The 15,221-nt window shown below is 41.7% G+C and overlaps 1 long non-coding RNA gene across 1 annotated transcript in view; it reads right to left on the reverse strand.

Moving 5' to 3' along the window:
- The window catches only part of LOC114687076, a 34,265-nt gene extending 19,101 nt beyond the window's left edge, over positions 1-15,164 (reverse strand). Inside the window, exons 1-2 of the long non-coding RNA XR_003733645.2 lie at positions 14,415-15,164; positions 7,207-7,358 (exon numbers count right to left, since the gene is read on the reverse strand). This is a non-coding gene — a long non-coding RNA (uncharacterized LOC114687076). The remainder of the gene's footprint in view (positions 1-7,206; positions 7,359-14,414) is intronic.
- Between the last annotated feature and the right edge of the window lie 57 nt (positions 15,165-15,221).

The following is a 15,221-nucleotide window of genomic DNA, read 5'->3' on the forward strand; positions in this document are numbered from 1 at the left end:
ATGCCCGTGCTGCGTTGTTAAGATGTCTCTCTCTTCTTTTGCTGCTGTTAAAATGTATAATGCATGAGAATTATTCCTCGGAAGGGTGAAGAAAGTTGTCTATAAAATGACAAGGGCTTGGAGCACATTTTGATGAAAGCACTTCTCTGACATTGCCAAGTTCTTAGTATCTACCTTTCCAGAATGATAACATTTCATTATGGCTTTCAAATTTAATAGCCGAGAAATGTACCCAGTGGTTATTGAAGAGTTCAGACATCTGGCAGATTTGGGCTTGATTCTGAGACCTGCCATCCTTGCTAACTTGTAACCTGGAGGGGAAAAAAAAAAAAAAACAACCCAAGAATAAAAGACACTACCCTTTTAAGGCTCACCTCTCTTCTGTGAAAGCTGGCTGGAAAGGGCAGTTATCTCAGAGGGTCGTTACAGTAATTAAATACAACTTGTGTAAAGAGTGGGGGGGGGCTTACACGCTGTAAAATTTTAATGGGATAGCTATTATTTTTACTATCCTCCAGGGCATTCACTCAGGAAGATCCATTTAAGATTAAAAGCCATTTGCCGGGTTCCTCATTGAGCAGTGTTCCCCTATTACTGTAGCCCGAAGTGCCTAACTGGGGTGGGGTGGGGTGGGGAGATGGCTCAGCAGTTAAGAGTGTTTGCTGCTCTTGCAGGGGGCCAGAGTTTGGTTGCTACCATTCAACACCCAGGCAGCTCATAACTGCCTGGAACTCCAGCACCAGGGGATCCCACCCTCTCCTTTGGTATGTGTATACATGTTTGATGTGTGTGTTTTAAACATGCGGAGGCCCAACGGTGACACTGGATGTCTTTCTCAGTTACAGTCCCTTTCATGAACTGAGGCAGAGACTCTCAAATCAAAAATTTCAAACCTATATTTATACTTTCTGATTCATGCTTTACTTGCTTTTGCGTTCGTTTATTTACTGTGGGAGGAGCACATGTGTAGAGGTCGGAGGACAAAGTGTGGGGGTGGGTTCCCTCCTTCTACCAGGTGGCTCCTGGGATCGAACCTCTGCTGAGGCCTCCTTGTGATGGTTCCACGTTTAACTTTGGTCTCCTGTTGTTTTTTCCCTATTCTCTTGAGCTCTGTCCTGTGGTGCAGGAATGCATTTTCTCTTTTGTTGTGGAAGCCACACTCCTAGTTCCTGCCAGAGAGCCACAACTTCTGGTTGTGGCTCTCTGAACTCTCTAGATGTAAATGGCTGACAGGGCCCTGAAGGGGTCTGATTCCTTCCTGTTAATTATTCTGTAGCTGCCATCTCATGATACTTCTGTGTGGTTTTGTATGTGTGTGCGCACACACATGCATGCATGCGAGCCTGCGTGAGTGCACACATGTGAAGGTCAGAGGAGAGCTTGCAGGAATCAGTTCTCTCCACCATGAGGGTCACAGGGTGGAACTGAGGCCATCAGGCTTGGCTGTAAGTGCCTTTGCCTGGGTAGCCATCTTGATGAGCCCCAGGAAGTAGTCTTTTAATATTTGGACTTAGCAGCAGCGTTTGTGGAAATGTTAGTTACCTTTAACATGAACGTTTAGCTTTAGATTGTGTAACTCCTTGAGCAGGTAAAAAAAAAAAATGAAATTTAATTTTTTCTTTAAGAAAGCTTGGTTGGGCTGGGCAGAGGTGGTGCACACCTTTAATCTCAGCAGGCAGGAGGCAGAGGTAGATGGATCTCTGTGAGTTTGAAGCCAGCCTGGGCTACAGAGTGAGCCCCAGGACAGCCAGGGCTACACAAAGAAACTCTGTCTTGAAAAACAAAAAAAAAAGAAAAAAGAAAGTTTGGTTGGATTTTCTTCACAGAAGGGGTACAATTTGGATCTGCACATGAATTTATGTATCAACCAAACACACACAGTCCCCAGAACTTGTTTATTTGTTTTGTAAATTAGTGTTTATTGTAATCTGACTACTCAAGCAATGAGCCAGCTCGGTCCTGAGGACTTCCAGAGCTCTGCCGGCGGAGACCTCCGGAGTTCCCACTTAACGTCTCCACTTACTTTAGAATAAGCAACTCAGCCGTTACATATCCCAGAGACCTCTTCCTCTCATGCCTCGCCTGAGTCCTGCATCTCAGATATCCACTAAATAAAACTCCTGTCAACCCAATCTCCCCAGACGCAATCACAGGGCTAATGTCTGATGCCTCTTCTCTTTGCCACACATATACAAATCATTAGCGAGATTTATTTATACAGTCTTCAAAGAAAGTCTTGAAACTGTCCGCTTCTCCCTGTCTCCGCTGTTAACTGTGCTCAGAGTCTGTTGTTCTCTAAGCAACTGCCTCGTGGCTGGCCTTTCCTCCCCCTCTCTTTCCTATGTCTGGTCTCCTAGCTCTGGGGAGAGGGAACAGCCAGAATCATCTTACAATGGATGGTGTCAGGCCTTATTTAAAAGTATTCAGACACCCCTTACCATATTTAGGATTTTAGAATTACATTTTTCATAGCTTTTGCTCTTTTTTTCTTTACATTTTTATTTTTCCATATTCGTGTGTGTGTGTGTGTGTGTGTGTGTGTGTGTGTGTGTGTGTGTGTAGTACATGTGCCAGTGTGTGTGCATGTATGTGTGTGTGTTTGCATGTGCACATGTGGAGGCCCTCGGCTGATATCTATATTCATCCTCCATCACTCTTCCATGTTCTTTATTAAGGCAGGCCTTTCAAGCAAACCCAGAGCTCTCTGACATGGCTAGTCTTGCTAGTCAGCTTGCTTCAGTGACCCCTGTCCCTGTTTTTCCCCAGGCTTGCTTCAGTGACCCCTGTCCCGGTTTCCCCACCACCACCACCCCGGGGGCTGGAATTACAGGTATGTGGCCATACACACCCAGCATTTATCTTAGTCCCAAGGATCCGAACTCCGGTTTCCATGCTTAAGCAGCAAATGCTTGAACCACCGAGCCATCTCCCCAGACCTTTGTATTTGGAATTAAATGCAAAGTCTTTGTGTTGTTCACTCTGCAGTCCCCATACAATCTCACCGGTCCTGTTTTATGCCCCACATTGTCCTTCAGACATTCTGGTGGTTTGTCTGCCTGCCTGCTTTCCTTTCCTTCCTTCTTTCTTTCTTTATTTTTCTAGCATTTATGGTTTTGTACAGCGTAATTTTATCCATCTGGAATGTTCTTGCTCTTCCCACACCTGGCTCTTCTTAAAATTTAGTCTTAGCTTCCCTTCCTCGAGGAGCTTTTTTCTGGCTACTCTGTGTCCGCCACAGCAGCATACCATCCCTCACTTGCGTTTTCTTCTCCTCCTTCCTCCTCCTCCTCCTCCTTCTAAGCCTTTAGCATCTTTACAGGTTCATTTGCCAGCTTTACCTACTGGATGTGTCTTCCAAGCTCAAGACTAAAACTCTAAAGACACAGTTAATTAAATAAATGAATTCACGTGGGAACCCTTTTAATTCCATTCACTAGGAGCCATGCCCATGGCCTGGCTTTTGCCCTTATCGGTAGTAGGCACCCGAATATTAATTAACTGGAGGCCAGCCGTATCCACTTCTCCTTATGTGGACTCTGCCTACTGCTATCAATGGTTCCTGACTCACGATGGCTTGACTTACATTTTGTTTCTGACTCTAGGATCGAGGGAGTGTAATTTGCATTCATTGGAAGTTGTATTTTGGATTTTGATCTTTTTCCCAGGGTAGCAATATGTACTATGATGCTCTCTAGGGAATCTGGGCAGGAAGCCATCACTCCCAATCAGCCACATGAGCATGAGGCTAAATAACAGATATCTTCTTTTTTTAATTTTAATTTAATTTTTTTTGCCCTTTGAGACAGGGTCTCGTGTAGCCCAAGCTGGATTCAAACTCACTATGTAGCTAAGGATGACCATGAATTTCTGAATCTTCTCCCAGTTGCTGGCATTATGAGCATGCTTCATCACATACAGCTTTGTGTAGTGCTAGGGGTTTGACCCAGGGCTTTGTGCAGGCTAGACCACTACTCTCCTCACTAAGCAACACTACCAGCTACAAACAGATATCTCACAGTATTCACATTGTTAAGCTATGTTTGGTAGATGAGATTTTTTTTTTAATTTAATTTCTTTAATATGTATGAGTGTTTTACCTGCACGTATATATGTACACCACATGCATGCCTGGTGCCCAAAGAGTCCAGAAGAGGTCATTGGATCCCTTGGAACCCTAGGGGCATGGTTGTGAGCCATCATGTGGGTGCTCGGAATTGAACCCAGGTCCTCTGCGAGAGCAGCAAGTGCTCTTAACTGCTGAGCCATCTCTCAGCTCCTAGATTTATTCTTGAATTTGAGAATTTTTATTTAGTTTTTTTTTTTTTAATTTATGTAGTTTTATTTAGAAGTTAAAATGTCGGTGCTGGAGAGATGGCTCAGTGGTTGCTGCTTGTCTAAAGGACCCAAGCAACTATGGGGGGGCAGCTCACAGTTGTCTTGTAACTCCAGCTGCAGGGGATCCATCACTTTCCTGACCTCCTTGGACATGGCATTCAACACTCACATATTATTAAACTGAATCTTAAAAAAGAACTAGAATATCTAACTAAATAATTTTAAGGAGATTGAATACATCCCAGGAGAAAAGCTTAGGACATGAAGACTTCAGTTGTAAATCCAACCAACTCTTCGAGGAAGAAGCAACATTCACATATCTCAAAGAAATGCAAAGATACTGCAGAGAAAGGAATGCTTGCCCACCCATTTCCCAAGGCCAGTGTTACGCTGACACCAAATCCAGGCCAGGATACTGTAAGAAAATAAAAGTCACTATTCCCGCTGAACGCAGGGGCAAAAATCTTCTACAAAACACCAGCAAATTAAATTTAGCTCATGAAAAGATCAGGTACCATGCCCAAGGGGAGGGCAGGGTGGCTTAACAGTCCCAAGTCAGCTCTGTGGCACACTACGCCAATCAAAGAGATCAACTCACAGCTCTGCAGATGGAGAAAGAGTACTTAGCCAAGTTCAACATCCTTCCAGAATAAAAACCCAGGCAGGAAGTGTAGAAGGCGCACACCTTAGCACAACAAAGCCTGCTTTTGGCAAACTCACAGTAACGCAGTAATGATAAAACAAAACACAGAAAGTTTTTCCTCTAAGAATCAAGATAATTTCTTTCTTTCTTTCTTTCTTTCTTTCTTTCTTTCTTTCTTTCTTTCTTTCTTTCTTTCTTTCTTTCTTTCTTTCTTTCTTTTTTTTTTTAAAGACAAGGTCTCTCTAGTAGTTCTGACTGTCCTGGAGCTCACAACATAGACCAGGCTGGCCTCGAACTCACAGAGCTCCTCCTGCCTCTGCCTCCCCATATGTTGGGATTAAATGTGTGTGTCACTCATGCCTGGCAGGGCAAAAAATGCATTCCTGTCAATATGATCCTGATGTTCCTACCCAGAATGACTACATCAGGAAAAATAAAAGGCATAGAAACTAGAATATAAAAAAGTAAGTTGATCTGTTTGTGGTTGACGAGATTCTACATATAGAAAACTCTAAAGATAACATAAAAGTAGCCTGCCAGAATTAATAGATGAATTCAGTAAACTTGTAGGGCACAAAATCAAATAGAGAAACCAGGACCTTGTACATCAACAATGGACTATCTGCAAAAGAAATCAAGAAAGCCGAGCCAACAAGATGGCTCCGTGGGTCAAGGTACTTGCTGCCAAGCCCATCTACGGCCCTAGTTCAAGCCCGTGGCCCCCACATTGTGGAAGGAGAGAACCAACTCCCAAAAGCTGTCACCTGACCTTTACACACCAAGGCATTCTTGAAATTGAGTGTGCGTGCACATCAGCACTATGCAATGTGGCCTAAAGACTCAACACAGTCATTGAAATTTTAATGAAAAAAATTTTACAAGCACAAAAAATTACAGGCAAAAATTAACTAAAAATGGACTAAAGATTTAAATTCCAAATAAGTCTTGTCTTTTGGGCAATTAAAAAAAATGTTTGATACCTAACTCAAAAACAAACAAACAAACAAAAAAATGGGTGGTGGTGGTGGTTAGCAAACCAATTTGGAGCTTCCACACAATAGAGAAATGTATAGTGCAAAAAGCACGTATAAAATAAGAGAAAATACATGTAAGCCATATACCTGATAAGGAGTTAGTGTCCTAAACGCATCAGGAAGTCAATAGCAATAACAAAAACAATTTTTTTTAAATCAAATCAAATCACTTTATTGTAATTAACTCATCGACAAAGACATCACGCAGCATGTTTAAGGGAGACACTCAATCGTGAGCCAAGTCCCGGACTCTACCCATCCCAGTGAGCGTCTATACAGTTAGGAAGACCACAATGAAGCCCTGGAGCTTTGCTTTTTGACATCGTCACTGTCACTCACATATTTATGCACACACGCACACACACACACAACTATGACAGATTAAAAACTAGAAAAACATTATCTTTAGAGCCTTCTTCATGAATCAAATGTCCTTTACCTGCCTTTTGCCCTTCCTCATCACTTGCTATAACCCGTTCGTGGTCTCCTTGCTTATCATAGTATAATCACACGTTTATCTATATATGTGTGTATGTGTATATATATACAACATTAATGTATGTTATATACACACACACACGTATACATTATAGGCTGGGATATGCATATGGAAACCAAGGTGTTTTGTTTTTCCCTGAGTTTTAGTCACTAGCTTCGTATTTTCCAAATCCATCCATTTAACTGAAAATTCTGTGATTTCCGTTTCTCTTCGTAGTTCAATAATCGTCCATTCCTTTCCCTCTCCCAGGAATCTTTAAAAATGACAGTGACGAAGAACTCTAACAGACATTTATCTGAAGACGCCATCAGGTACGTGAAAGCATGCTCAGTGTTAATAATCATGGGAGAAAGGCAAGCTAAAGCCATGAGGAGATAGATGTTACCTCATACCTTCTAGAATGGCTGTTATGAAACCAATGAATGGGCATGGATGTGGAGAGAAGAGAAGTTAGAGAGATGTAAATAAATATAACCATTGTAGAAAACAATATGGAAGTTTGCATATATATATATCAAAACATACCACCACATGGCATAAAATATAAGCAATTGTTACCTACCAGTGCTTACCTACCTTAAAAGACAAGACATCGAACCATGTTGAATGCACACCTACTAATTTAAAATAATAGTAACAAACCCATCACAAGTTAACACTTGAATTGAAAAAGGTTCTTTGGAACAAAAGCTTACCTGGTAGCATCACTCTACATCTCTGCAAATCTCTTCAGTGCCAGACTTGATGGCAGACAGCTGGATTCTCATCTGCTGGAGCCTTCTGACTGTTACGATGTCACAGGTCCTGCCTCAGGCAAATGTCACTGTACACTCGGAAGCAACAACTGCTGTAAGCAATGAAGACAACACTGTGTGCGTGTGTGTGTTTGCATGTACACACGTTCGCGGGTACGTGTGCGTATGTGTGTGTAGGTGGAGATTAGGGGTCATTGTCTGCTGTCTCCCTTAATCACTCTCTGGTTTATATTTTGAGACAAGGCCTCTCACGGAAGCTCACCAAATAGGCTACACTTGCTGGCAGCAAAGCCCAAGGGACTGTTCTGTCTGTCTCCCGAGCACTGGGATTCTACATGGGTCCTGTGACCAGCTTTTTTATTATGTTGCTGCTGGGGATCAAACTCAAGTCTTCACTTTGCAGCGCCAGCTGAGCCGTCTTCCCAGCCCAAATGGAAATCAGGTTGGCTGACGTGATCCCATGAATTTGTGGATTCATACTCAGAGCTAAAGTCTATTCTAGCGTAAATTTGGAGCAATAGAGACATTTTATAATAATATTTAAGATACGCTAATAATAGAGATATTTAATGACAATGGATACATTTTTTTTTTCAGTTTTTAAGTTTCCGACTAGAACGTTTTATATATCTCAAAGATGAACATTTTATGGATACTGTATTTTTTCAAGAATGTTGAAAATAGGGGCTAGAAAGATGGCCCAGAGGTGAAGGGTACTTGTTGCTCATGCAGAGAACACAGGTTCAGATCCCAGCACTCACTTGGAGGCTCACAATCATCTGTAACTCCAGTCTGAGGAAGAATAGAATGTCCTTTTCTGGCTTCCTTGTATTATGTATTATGCCAGATACCCACACAAATTAAAAAACAAAACAAACAAACAACAACAGCAAAAACCCTAAATCTAGAAACCCAGAATTTTAAAAGGCAACAAAATGGCAGTAAAGGGCTGTTTAATTAAGTACATATTAGCTAAGAATTCTGCAGAGTAGAAGAAAGACCCCTACCCCCCACCCCAACTGATCACTGATATTCCAAGCGTCTTCCTGTTCTAAAGGCTGCGGAAGAAAACCTGCATCCTTAGAGACATTATGCCTGATGGGAAGGTCTCGTCTTCGGTGTTAGATGACAAAGCAATAATATTGTCAGGCCAGAGAGAAAACAAAGAAGCAGCATCTTTAAACCCCTTACCTGGCTATGCTGTTACTCAAAAATGCCTGTTAAAGGTGTTGCAATGATTGGGGAAATGAACCTGGAAGGAAGGAGGGAGACTTGAGAAGGAATGGCCTGGCAATACGTCAGCCAATATGACTAATCTTTTCCACTATAAAATGGATTTGGGAGTGGCTGGGGGTTAAAGGATATAACTAACTGGGTGCCATGGTGCATGCTTTTAATCCCAGTGCTCAGGAGGTAGAGAGGGGCAGATTGATGTGAGTTCAAGGCCAGCCCGGTCTATATAAGTGAGTTCCAGTACGGCCAAGGCTACACAGTGAGACCCTGTCTCAAAACAAAGCGAAAAGCCAAACCTAACGACTGAACGAACAAACAAAAAGGTTTAACAACAGTTAAGGTAAAAAGGAGAAATCCAATGCATTGCTAAGGTGTGCCAGAATCTTTGCTTCCGTACACTGAGCAATTTTTTTTAAATGTTTGTGTATAAATTAAGAATTTAAAGAATTAACAGAAATTGAATGGAAGAATGGAATAAATAAACAAAGGAAATAAAGGCTGGTAAGGAAAATTCAACCAACTCAACAGAAAAGCTGGAAAGGAGAAACTGGAAAAGAAAAGGCGTATTGAAAAATTACGCCAGTGATTGCAAGTGTAAACAGACCCGCTTCCTTGTGTCACTTAAGGGAAGGACTCTGGACTTGTTCACACCTAACAATGTGACTTTGAAATACTTAAAGCAAAAAAACTACAAGAAGTGATGGATAAAAGCTTTGGTGTATTGGTTTATAATTGGAGCTATTTAGAATGGCTAGATAACGCAGACAGAAAAGAACAAAAATTAGTGGCAATGTAAACACAGTTAAGAAGCTTGGTCTTGTGAACATAAATAGAAATTAATGCCTAGCAATTAGAGAATTACTGTTTCTTGCCTAACACCTCAAACAGTTCAAATCAACCATACCTTAAACTAAAGGGAGCCGAAAGAAATGACATATCGCACAGACTAGTTCTATTTGACTGCAATGCAGTGGCTTTTCAAACATCTACATTCAAGAGACATTTCTTTTCTACGTAGAATTCAGAATCGTAAACGCATTCCTTTACGCCACTAATGGAAACAAAGTGCAGATCTGAACCACGATGAGGTATGTGGAATCCGGCTCAAGTGGCACTTGGAGGAGAATTTATAGCCTTCGATGCATATGTTAAAAATTAAGAGAGAATAAAAATAAATGAGATAAATATGCAACTCAAGAAGCTAGTAAAGGGGGCTCAAATAACTAGGAAAGAAATCAAGAGCAAATTAAATGACGAAGAAAGAATGCAGTCGGAGGAATTAAAAGCCACTTTTAGAAAAAGCAAAGACGTGAAGAAGAAAAAAAACCCCAAGAACTGTATCAATAAGAAACATAATCTCATTGGAAAAGAGATTATAAACTGTAATCTGAAGTATTTTATAAGGCTTGTATAACTTTGATACCAAAGCTAGACAAGGACAGTATAATAATAATAAAAAAAGTGTGAACTGAGACGCAAAAATGATATCCAGCTGCACGTGTGTATAAACCAGACCCTCATAGGCACGGTTAAGTAGGGCTTAGGAATGTAAACACATTTTAACCTCAGAAACTGCTGTGATTCACATCTTTAGTAGATAGGAAATCATCAAATCGCAACAAATACAGAAAAGCCATAAAATTAAATTCATGAATGGTATAATTTTTTTTTTAAGCTAGGATCTTTATAACCTCCAATAAGAGGCTCTGCCAAAATGTCCACAGTGGACATCTGTACTCGATGGTAAAGACAGGACTGTCCTTTTTCGCAAGCCTGGGATCAGAGTTATTTTGTCTCACCACAGAGATACAATTGTTAATAAAAGTTTCAAACAAACAAATAAACAAAAAGCCAGTAATTAGTGAAGATGTTAGCATATTAAAAATCCTTGAGAAATCTATAGAAAGATAATCAGATAACAACAACAACAACAACAGAAAACCTGCCAGCCAGTTCACCGGCTCACACACCAACACACAGCCAGCAGCGGCCAATATTCCCTTCAAAAAATGTATAACCCAGGTCAGCTCATGAGAAAACATCATATAAACCCATACTGAGAAATGTTCTATACAATATTTCCCATTGTACATACCCCAAAACAGCTAAGTTTATGGAAAATCAGGAATGCTAAGAAACCCTGAGGGCCTGAATGTAAGTGTGTGTGTGTGTGTGTGTGTCTGTGTCTGTGTGTCTGTGTGTCTGTGTGTGTGTTTGGTGGTAGTGGTGTTGGGGATCCTGTGGTGTGTGTGTGTGTGTGTGTGTGTGTGTGTGTGTGTATGGGTGGGTGTTTGGGGTCCTGTTTGTGTGTGTGTGGGGGGGGTGTTTGGTGTCGTGTGTATGTGTATGTGTGTGTGGTATTGTGGGTTCCTGTTTGTGTGTGTGTGTGTGTGTGTGTGTGTTTGGTGGTAGTGGTGTTGGGGATCCTGTGTGTGTGTGTGTGTGTGTGTGTGTGTGTATGGGTGGGTATTTGGGGTCCTGTTTGTGTGTGGGGGGGTGTTTGGCGTCGTGTGTATGTGTGTGTGGTATTGTGGGTTCCTGTTTGTGTGTGTGTGTGTGTGTGTGTGTATATGTGTGTGATATTGAGGGGTCCTGTGTGTGTGGTATTGTGGGTTCCTGTTTGTGTGTGTGTGTGTGTGGATGTGTGTGTGTGTGTGGATGGGTGGGTGTTTGGGGTCCTGTTTGTGTGTGGGGGGGTGTTTGGCGTCGTGTGTATGTGTGTGTGTGTGTGGTATTGTGGGGTCCTGTCTGTGTGTGTGTGTGTGTGTGTGTATGTGTATAGTATTGTAGGGTCCTGTTTGTGTGTGTGTGTGTGTGTGTGTGTGCGTGCGTGCGTGCGTGTGTGCGTGTGTGTGTGTGTGTGTGTGTGTGTGTGTGTGTGTGGTATTGTGGGGTCCTGTTTGTGTGTTTGTGTGTGTGTTGTTGGGGGTCGTGTGTGTGTGTGTGTGTGTGTGTGTGTGTTATGTTGAGAGTCTTGTTTGTGATACAGACATTAATGGAAAGATGGATAAAATCCAAACGCAGTCTGTATTCTCAAGTTTTCTGCTAGTATTGATTTCTTTTTGACAGTGTCCTGTGCCAAGGTTCTGTTACGATGTTCTCATCCAGGGAAAATTGCAATAGGAATCTTTGTGTTATCTTGACAATTTTTATAAATCTGAAATTATTTCTTACAAAATAACCAAGTAGAAATGACCCACAATAATGAATAGGAAAACACCTCCTGAAGGCAAATAGGACCTTTAAAGGAAAAAAAAAATACCTATTACATTATCTTGTTCATATCTGTAGGATCTGAAAAAACAACAGCACAGACCGTGGTCAGAGATGAAGGCATTTGATAGCATGACATTTGCTGCCTTATCTAAATTACTCTCCAGCCTTAATAAAACATGAATACAAATCTCAGGAGGCTATTTCATCAAACTCGACAAGCCCATTTGAAAATTCATTTGGAAGCAACAAGGTGAGGAACGTTCAGGAGCATTTAGAAAACCAAAGAGTGGAGCGGCCCCTTCAGAAGTCAAGGCACCATAAATCGGTATTAATGAATATGGTGTGTTAATACACAGAGGTAGACAAATGGGCCAATGGAACAGACCAGACACATGAGTGTCTTCCTGATATAGAAACGTAAAGTGTGTGTGTGAGACATCCCTACCAGTAGAAATACAAAAATACAAAAGTCAAAAAATGTCCTAAAACCTAATCTTTATTAGAATATTAGATCTCTATTAATTTTCTTGAGGGCAGTTTTCCTTAAGCCAAGACTCCTAAGGAAAAGGTCATTGGATTTTATAGTACCAATATCTGACACTGTTTCAAAACCCAAAGGTACCACGGCTCTTTGCATTTTGTTGGCGGTGGTTAATATGGGGTCAGAAGGTAACTCGAACTTGGGGGAAAGGGAGGACCTTTCATTTGCTTTGAAAGATCATTCTATGGGCCTTCCACAGTCAATCCAGTGCCATGTGGGGAGTGTCAGAAGGAAGAATTTGGAATAAAAGAAACTTCGTAGGAAAACTGGGTGGGACTCTAAGGGACAAATTTGGGGTGTGTTTTGGATATAGTCAGTGGGATATCCTGAAATAAGAAATAAAAAATTTTGAGATTTTGCCTACAACAACTGACCCTGTTTTTAGAGATGAGGAAAGAGAAAAACAAATATGGCGTTTGATATTGGGGATTGAATTCAGTGTCTCATGCATGCTAGGCAAGCACTGTGTCAAATGAACCACATCGATCCCTAGCCCCTAACAGGTTTTTTTTTTTGTTTTTTTTTTTAAGTGCTTTTGAGTTGCCTGTTAAATACAGGAATGAAGCATCTGGCTTTCATGTGGATTATTGAATATATGGGATTGGGACTGTGTGGAGAGTTTTGTGGCGTAGGATTAAATTTGGGGATCTAATGGTGGATGACTAGGCATTTAAACCTTGTGATTAGGTTAGGAAATAGGTGGCTACCTAGGGAGAGATTGTGTAAGAATGGTGGCCATGTTCTGAGGAGAGAACATTCAGCATTTGGAGGAGGCGTAAAGGAAAAGTGGGCTCTGACAGGGGAATAGGCCATGGATATGGATACAGAGGACCCTGCAGTGTTGCCCCAAATAAGACACAATGGCGAGGGCTGTTGTGACCGCTCCATTTCAGCTGTTGAATGATTAAGCATGAAGAGAATTTGTAAAATGGTCACGCAATTTCAGGGACGTCAAAAGGAAGTCTTCATGGCATATATGTTAGCCAAAGACGTGTAGTGAGGCTGTGGGGTCGGTGAAAAGAGATTGACAGCGGTCTGGGGAGATCGTGAGCTTGGGGAATACTGAGGAAAGGGGGTCCTATCTCTGTGGCAGCATACTGAATTCTCAGAGAACCGATGACCCATGACCCAGAGATAAACCGGTTTTTCATGTAGAGGGGATGGAGCCCTTTGAATATGTTAAAATACACCCCTACCCCAAAAAACTTTAACAAGACATTAGGATTCCCTGGGGGGCTCCGAAACCAAGCTCTGTGGAGTCCTGAGCATGGACGTAGTTTAACAGCTCTCCTGGTGAGCAGAATGAATAGTCAGATTCAAAGCCCGAAGCATAGTGTGGCATTCACCTTCACTGCATGCGCTTGTATAGGAAGGACAGTATTTTCATTCATATGTTATGCTTATGTGGCTCTCAGAAAAGAGAAAACCTTTCTAAGGTTCGGAGATTTAAAACTACGTAGCCCTCCCCCCCCCCAAAAAAATAAAACTGCGTACCCTATTCATACCCCCCCCACGTCTCTATCTAGCAAGCAATCATGAATAACTCTTTAAGTACAAATATAAAATTGAATATAAAAATGAATCTGACGTATCAGATTTGCTGTACTCTTAGGTAAAACTGTTTTTAATCTATGGACCACGGTCTTGCGTGTTTTTTTTTCCTCTCCCTTTAAAACGAAAATACTGCATTTTATGTGCCTAATAAAAATATATAACCTGAAATTTTAGCGGTCACACAAAAATACAATTGTGTGGATTTACTAGAATTTAATTCTGTTCTGCAAAGTACATTTTTAATCATAAGAAAGGACTCTCCGTAAATACCCCCAAAATTAGTCTTTCACACACCTGTACGTATTTCCTTTACTTAAATTCCTTGGCAGTGAAATGGTTCCATCAATAGTACATTAACAAACTTTTAATAATTCATCGATTTTACTGCCAGGGAAAAAATACCGTTTATCTGCCAAGGAAATTCATGGGCACGGAGAATAAAGCCAAAATCATCTTTCTGTAATCTGCCTCCCCTCCCCCATTCCTTTTCCTAGAGGTAACCAGTAAAAATTTTCTTGCACATCGTTCCAGAATCTTCGCCCACATTTCTATTTATTTTTAACAAAGAAACAAATGAGAGGAAAAAAGAGAAAACCACACTTACCGTTCCGTTTGTACAAACTTCAGCAATGCGTTTTATTTCCTTGAATCTATTACGATCTTGGTCCTTTATGGCAGCGATACCCCGTTATTTCTCCCGGTGACGAAATTTCTATCAGGAGCAGGCTTGGTAATCTACGCACTCACCCCCCCCCCCTCGCAATTTCTCGCTAGTCTACGCAGTGGATTCGTGCAACGGTGGTGACAGCATGCGATTCAGCGCACTGCCATAAACCGCCTTCACCCGGTATCTCAGGTTGGCGTTTCGCTATGCCGAGTCAAGTCAAGATTCTTCCAGCCATTTGTATTGTCCTGTGACTTGCGGTCTCTTTGCCCCCCCCCCCCTTTTTTTTGGTTTGCCTTTGTCTGTCCCTTGATGGTTTCCAATATCTCTTCGTTTATTAAGGAAATTAGCTTAGTGCTTGGGTGTTGCAGGCAGAAAACTCCTTTCTTCCACCTTTATCGTTCGTGGTTAGACCTCAACGTATGTTTTTGCCTCGATTTTTCACGGCTTTTTTTTTTTCTTTTTTCCCGTTTTTTAGACAAATATACGCTTGTCCTTTTTCCCCCTTTATCTTCTCAGATTTTGCATTGGGGCATCATTAGTAGGTATTTCTGTTTCACCTCGATTTCTTTTGGGGGGGCTGCATCCCTTCACACCCACATCCCATCCCCCTTTTCCAGACCCTGCTTCGGGGCCCCTACCACGGACTCCGTTGACGTCAACTCCCTGCCTTGGCGCCAAGCTGTTGCCTTGGCAACCGCAGTCTGATTGGCAAGGTGTGGGAGGCGTGGCGAGGGACCGAGGCTG

Source organism: Peromyscus leucopus, chromosome 1 (assembly GCF_004664715.2).
Source record: "Peromyscus leucopus breed LL Stock chromosome 1, UCI_PerLeu_2.1, whole genome shotgun sequence".
In the NCBI taxonomy this organism is placed as follows: domain Eukaryota; kingdom Metazoa; phylum Chordata; class Mammalia; order Rodentia; family Cricetidae; genus Peromyscus; species Peromyscus leucopus.